This window comes from Ursus arctos, unplaced genomic scaffold, assembly GCF_023065955.2.
Source record: "Ursus arctos isolate Adak ecotype North America unplaced genomic scaffold, UrsArc2.0 scaffold_37, whole genome shotgun sequence".
Lineage (NCBI taxonomy): Eukaryota > Metazoa > Chordata > Mammalia > Carnivora > Ursidae > Ursus > Ursus arctos.
The window spans coordinates 2073263-2080523 of NW_026623053.1; the positions used below are offsets into that span (position 1 = coordinate 2073263).

At 47.8% G+C, this 7261-nt stretch overlaps 1 long non-coding RNA gene across 2 annotated transcripts; it reads left to right on the forward strand.

The window, feature by feature from the left end:
• Positions 1–1021: 1021 nt before the first annotated feature.
• On the forward strand, positions 1022–6665 carry LOC130542550 (uncharacterized). Of its 2 annotated transcripts, none has more exons than XR_008957189.1 (3): positions 1022–1051; positions 4458–4546; positions 6374–6665. It is a non-coding gene; the product is annotated as an uncharacterized LOC130542550 (long non-coding RNA). The 2 variants fall into 2 exon arrangements; XR_008957188.1 differs by lacking the exon at positions 1022–1051 and adding an exon at positions 2649–2675.
• The last annotated feature ends 596 nt before the right edge of the window (positions 6666–7261 follow it).

Below are 7261 nucleotides of genomic sequence, written 5' to 3' on the forward strand. Positions count from 1 at the left end.
TGTGTGTGTGAGAGAGAGAGGAACAAAGACAGAAAGACAGAGAGACATAGGCAGAGAGACAAAGACAAAGAGAGAGATGACCGAGAAAGAGAGACAGAGACGGGGAGAAAGCGAGAGAATGGTGTTTCTCCAGGAGATATGTCAGACAGATACTGCATGATGTCACCCTTCTCCAAAGCCATGTCATCACACTGCGCACTTTAGAGCCTTACTGCAGTGGGTGGCCCAGCAGGGGCACTTCAGTCCATGCTTGGAAACCAGCTGGCTCCATACACCCCAGCCTCATGTCCATATCAAGCAACAGTCCATGAATATTCTTGGGCAACAAGAGGAATGTGCTGACGGGTACTCTGTGTCCTAGATGCCTTGGAGGAAGCCCTGGATCCCATCAAAGGAGACAGCGCCGGAGGCACACCTCTCGCCTTGGTGAGCTAGAAGTTCTTTGTCCGAGGAACAGATGTTGTTTTCTTGGTTTCTTTCCAATCAAATTCAGATGAAATTCAGACAGTATATTCTGTATTGGCGAATTGAACATAATACTAAAACAAAAATCATTTTCCTAATGTCAACTGCTTGTATATGGAAATGAAATTATTTTTATATACAGATTTTATGTAAAAAGCTATATGTACTTTTGAGATTCTACATATGGAACTTCCCTGGTGGGGAGAGCGTTGAGTGGTTGTCTCTGCCAACCGTTAGCTGATTCGCGAGGACATTTAGCATTGGTGACACCAAACGTGGTTCTAAACGCTCTGGTAGGATTCTGTCCCTCAGTAACACTTTCTCCTGCTTGGATGAAGCGTTTTGTAGTCACCGTCCTGAATGGACTGGACAGACATGTCCCCCAGGAAAAACAACTTCCTAAGGCATCCCCAGTTCACTTACTTTGGGGTCGTTGGACTCAACCACTGTGTTCCATCTGGGTTCCTAAAGTCATTGAGGGAAATAAAGCTCATGCAGACAGACAGTGTGTAGCATGACCTGAGCCTCACGGTGTCCTCTTTTCTGTACCTGCAGGTGACACCTTCAACCATCACCAGCGAGAGCGGTACGTATTCTGGAATCAGCCTCTTCCTGAGATAAAACTCTAGATGTTAATGCAGGTGGGGCATCTTTGCAATCCTCAGTCTGGCGAGCCGCCCTGATTGGGTTGTGGGGGTGTGGGGCACCAGAGATTTCCCAGGTGAAAAGATGTGTCCATGTGTCTACAGTCCTAGGAAGGCATTGTATTCCCTGTGTGTGGTGTGGGTGTGTGTTCATGAGGCTTGGGGTTGGGGTTTCTTTTGTGGCTCTATGTGGTGTGATTGTGAGTGTGTGATTTTGTGTGGGAGACAGGGAGAGACAGACACAGACAGAGAGATGCAGAGAGGGAGAGGGAGAGATGGAAAGAGTGAGAGAGAGATTGCATATGTCTCCAGGAGGTGTATCCCACTGCCACTGCACAATTCCCATTGTCCACATTCTCAAAAAAAAAAAAAAAAGAAAGAAAAAGAAAAGAAAGAAAGAAAGAAAGAAAGAAAGAAAGAAAGAAAGAAAGAAAGAAAGAAAGAAAAGAAAAGAGAATAAAAGACAAGATGAGATAAAGAAATCTCATTACAGGGCACATATTTTATCCCTATTAGCGCAGGAGGCCCAGTGGCGGCGTTCAGCCCATGCCTGGGAACCAAATGCCTCCATATGCTCTAACCCCATTCATAGTGAGCAATACTCTTCGAGGCATTCTTTTTTTTTTTTTTAAGATTTTATTTATTTGAGAGAGAGTGAGTGAGAGCACAAACAGGTGAGAGGGCAGAGGGAGAGAGAAAAGCAGACCCTTGCTGAGCAGAAGCCCCATCCAGGACTCGATCCCAGGACCCTGCGGTCCTGACTTGAGCTGAAGGCAGATGGTTCACCGACTGAGCCACCCAGGCTCCCCTCCCCGCATCATTCTTGAGCAGCACCACCAATACGCTGACAGGTACTCTGTGTCCTTCTAGATGTGACTGATGATGGCGCTGTCTGGTCCTGGCTGTATCAGAGGATCCCAGAGGAGGAGGGCCTGCCTCCTGACAAGGTGAGCTCGCCTGTCTATCCCCGAGGAACAAATGTTGCTTTCTGGGTTTCTTTCCAATCAAATTCAGATGAAATTCAGACAGTATACACTGTGTTGGCGAATTGAACATAATACTAAAACAAAAATCATTTTCCTAATGTCAACTGCTTGTATATGGAAATGAAATTATTTTTATATACAGATTTTATGTAAAAAGCTATATATACTTTTGAGATTCTACATATGGAACTTCCCTGGTGGGGAGAGCGTTGAGTGGTTGTCTCTGCCAACCGTTAGCTGATTCGAGAGGACATTTAGCATTGGCGACACCAAACGTGGTTCTAAACGCTGTGGTAGGATCCTGTCCCTCAGCAACACTTTCTCCTGCTTGGATGAAGCATTTTGTAGTCACCGTCCTGAATGGACTGGACAGACATGTCCCCCAGGAAAAACAACTTCCTAAGGCATCCCCAGTTCACTTACTTTGGGGTCGTTGGACTCAACCACTGTGTTCCATCTGGGTTCCTAAAGTCATTGAGGGAAATAAAGCTCATGCAGACAGACAGTGTGTAGCATGACCTGGGCCTCACGGTGTCCTCTTTTCTGTACCTGCAGGGGACAGGAGCATCTGGTGAATGCGGTACGTATTCTGGAATCAGCCTCTTCCTGAGACAAAACACTAGATGTTAATGCAGGTGGGGCATCCTTGCCATCCTCAGTCTGGCGAGCCGCCCTGATTGGGTTGTGGGGGTGTGGTGGACTGGAGATTTCCCAGGTGAAAAAGTGTGTCCATGTGTCTACAGTCCTAGGAAGCCATTGTATTCCCTGTGTGTGGTGTGGGTGTGTGTGCGTGAGGCTTAGGCTTGGGGTGTCTTTTGTGGCTCTATGTGATAAGATTGTATTTTTGTGTGGGAGACAGGGAGAGTCAGACACAGAAAGAGAGATGCAGAGATGCAGAGAGGGAGAGATGGAAAGAGCGAGAGAGAGATTGCATATTGCTCCAGGAGGTGTATCCCACTGCCACTGCACAATGTCCATTGTCCACATTCTCAAAAAAAAAAAAAAAGAAAGAAAGAAAAGAAAAGAAATTAAAAGAAAAGAAACGAAATGAAAAGACGAGATAAAGAGATCTCGTCACAGCGCACACATTATAGCCCTATGACCGTGGGAGGCCAAGCGGTGGCCCTCAGCTCATGCCTGGGAACCAAATACCTCCATATGCTCTAACCCCATTCATACCGAGCAATACTCCCCGAGGCATTCTGCTGCAGAGGTGAGGTGAGAGGCACATCCTGGAGCACATTTCTCTCTTCTCCTCACCACATCCCTTATACTGGGAGCAGAGCAAGACCTTCACTTGGCTCCATGAGAGAGAGGCTCATATGCAGCTGCCCGGAGACCCTCCCTGGCTGACGGGAATTCTGGAGGCCTGTGTGAAGGCTGCTGGGCTGGCAGCACACACTGGCTCTCACGGTCCCTCTGAGCTGGTCTCCTGGGACTGACTGGGCCCAGGACAGAGGCTCTGGGAAGCGGGGCCAGGGTCTTTGCTCCTGTCAGAGTCCACTGACAGCGACGGGCCTGGTCCCCACATCGTGGTCACAGCCCACCGTCGGACCTTCCATCCATCTGCTCGGGGCCTCCCCTAGTCCTTCCAGGTCTCAGGGTCTTTGGTGAACACTGCAGGTACTGGTGTTTATGTGGCCACACCAGCTGGAGAATGCCCGTCCCCCCACTGACAGACTAGGGGAATTCGGACAAGTACCATTACCTCTACTGTCACATTCATCTCCTCTCTGGGCTAGGACGCTTACGGGCTGTCATCAATAGGAAGTGTGTGTCAAGTGCCCAAGATGAGCCCAGGCACGGGGCAGTCTACTTGATTGCCCAGCTGATGGTCACTCTCATGGCCCAGCATCACCCCAGGCCCGTGGCAGCCGCCTCCATGTTAGCTGCATTGGCTCATTGATCAACTGATTGACTAGGGAGCGTGTCAGTAAACCCATGATCGTTCCTCCACTGTTCCCATTGCAGAGAACAATCTGGTTGTTGGAGATGACAGGAGAAGGGAAATAAGGAATTAATGATTCAGGGAGAGAGGAGAGAGGGTAGCAGGAGGGAGCAGAGGAAGGTAGGAAATCATGGGGACAAAAAGTCATGGGCACCACCGTGGCTGCCTCTTGAAAGAATGGGCTGACAGGCACTGCTTCCTGGTCCCAGTTATGAAATCTGAGGGCTGGGAAGGGCCCAGAGACCCTGGACGCCTTTCTCACCAGTGAGGTAAAGGGATCACGGCCCCATGGGTGGTGGGGTGGGGGGACTGCGGAGCTGAGGGCAGCATTGAGTTTTGGGGTCGGGGACATAATCCCAGGGGCAGTGGCCTAAATCCTCACTTCACCCTGATTGTCCCCTTTCCTTTCCCAAGACCAGGCCATGACGATGGCCACTGTCGTCCGTAAGGAAGACGACTTCGCAGGATGCGAAGCCTCGGACCCATAGATCCACCATCCGCATGTAATTTATTTCCTCTTTCATTTTTATACTCTTTTTTTTTTTTTGGTAAAGATTTATTTATTTTATTTTGGGAGAGACTGAGATGGCACGAGTGGGGGAGGGACAGAGGAAGAGAGAGGGAGACCCCAAAGCAGAATCCCCACTGAGGGCAGAGCCTGACATGGGACTTGACCCCAGGACCCAGAGATCATGACCTGAGCCGAAATCAGGAGTCACATGCTTACCCGCCTTTGCCACCCAGGCACCCGTCTCCTCTCTCTTACTGAGAAGGTCCTTTTTGTAGCTTTGGCCAAGTTCCTCTTTCCTGCTTTTTATGATCCTCCTCCTGCAGGACCTGGGCTCCTCCCGGCACTTGATGTTCTTGGATCTTCAAATCTACCATCTCTCTCTTCAGCCCTGTCATTTTTGGGGCCCAAGGCATGAGATGCACAAATGTTCTATTTCTACCAACTGTCACCAGCTCTCTTGGGAATCCTCTAAACCTAACCCCTCTCCTCTTCCAGAAAAAAATGTCTGATGCTCATGTGTACATTCATCACAATCCGAATTCTTGTTCCCCACGACTTCACCAACGATGACTTGGCTTTTCAGGGCCAACTCTAGACAACCTGATTGGAGCAAAATCATTCATTTGAGAAGCATCATCGGAAAGGAGGAAGCCCAATGGGCAGCACATTTTGGATGCTATGTTGAGGCCTCCAAAAGAAATTCTGAATCCAAAGTTGTTTCACTAAGAGACCAGAAGGGTATATCCTTTTTGTTCTCTCCTGGACAGAACAGTGGCATACCTGGACAGTCATGGCCCAGGAGTTCACTGAAGGCCCCTCTCCTTTTCCCATGTGCTCGATCAAGACTGAAAAAGGAAATCTAAGTTTCCCTTGTAATTCAGTTCTTATACAATGTGTGAATGATCTCCGACTTTGTCCAGAGAACAAAAAAGCCTCTAAAAAGGGTTCTCTTTACTTGGCCAAAAAGAAATATAGAGTTTCACAAGAAATTACAATTTTGCTGGAACACAGTTCATTATTTAAGACATAAACTGTTTCAAGTGGGCAAAACATTTTCATCCTTCCATTAAAAGTAGCAAAACTTTCAGAAACCTGTGAGCTCCCTGGGTGCAAATACACACTAGCGATGATGGCTCTCCAGTCTATTCCCTTGGGAACACACAGGCTCTCCCACTAAATGAGTAGCTGGAAGTTCCTTATCTCTAGGAATTTCACTACCCAGACTAGATTGCACTACCCTACTACGTGCAGACATGGCAGCATATTGCAAAGAGCCCTTGTAATAGTGCCCAAGGTTTTCACCAACAGCTTCAGGCCTCCATTCCTGAAATCTTCCTGGAAGCCTCTTCATGATCTTCAACCTCAGGCAGAGACATCAGAGAAAAACTGCCCTTACACATCCCCTGAAGGGACCCCTTCAGGTACTGTTTAAAAACAAAGCAGTATAACTCCTGGGAGTTCACCCTTGGCTTCACATGTCTCCACTAAAATAAATAAAATAATTTAAAAAATCAGAATTTCACACAATTAGAGGGCTACTCAAACTGAGGCTTCTCAGAGATCCTCTGGAAATAGCCAGTCTTCAGAAGCAGGCAGCTGCCCCAAGATTTTCAGAACAGGCAAATTGTGATGGCTAGTGGGCAGTTTCCACACAAGATATTGGGTCAAGACTCCCATTTGATTCTTTTTCTGTTTTGTATCTGCTCAGTTAAAATAATTCTTCTCATTTTCCATAAACCCTTGTTGCCATTCACCCAGAATGACCCCTTTACTCCCGTTTTCTTATTCTAATCATTCTACTAATTATTACCCTTGATAGGTCAGAACATCCCTGACGTCACTCCTGGGTTTCTGACTGCTGGATGTGCCGTCTGTCCGCGGACCCCCCATGGTACGTCCCTCTGGGAACTTCCGATTTCATCAAATGAAATGAATCACCAAGGTTGGACATTCCAACTCCTGTGTCAGCTCCAAACCGAGGCCACTTGTGATGATTCAGGCACACGACTTGGACGAATTGCTACGTCTGCCCCAAATGAGAACAGTGTTCCCTTTGGTGGGAAGTGCATAAATAGAAAAAGCCTGTAAGAAATCTATCTCTAATGTTGGCAAAAGCGACTGGTAACTCTTGGCATGTCACTTAATCTCTCTACGTTCCAGTGCCTCCCACTAGAATATGGCTTACAGCCCCTGCTCTGCCCCCACCCACCTCAATAGGGCTGACCTGAGGATTACAGGAGATGGTAACAGGTATTGTCCACGAGCAGTAAAGCATCCTCCCCATGTAAAGCTAAGAGTGAGCGTCCATCCTCTCTTGCTGTGGAGCCATCCACGTCCCCTCTCTGGATTCCACCACCACCAAGTGTCTACCTTATTCTTGCAGTCGCTCAGTGATTGAACACTTAGGGTGATTATGAAACACCAGTCATTTATTTTTCTTAAGGCTTTCCTTGTGTTTATTTACTTTTAGCCTCATAACATAATTCTAATAAGTAGGCCACAGTCACATTTCAACATCTCAGAACAGGCAAATGAGACACAGAGGGGTGTCCGTAACTTTCTCAGGTGCTGGCGGCTCCTGCCTGAAGTCAAGAGTATCACCTGACCCCAAGCAGTGAATCTGAAAACTCCGCCTCTGGCCAAACAACAGGGGGCACCCTACCAATGACCCAGTTGAAGGTACTGTGGGGATGGACTCATTAGGTTC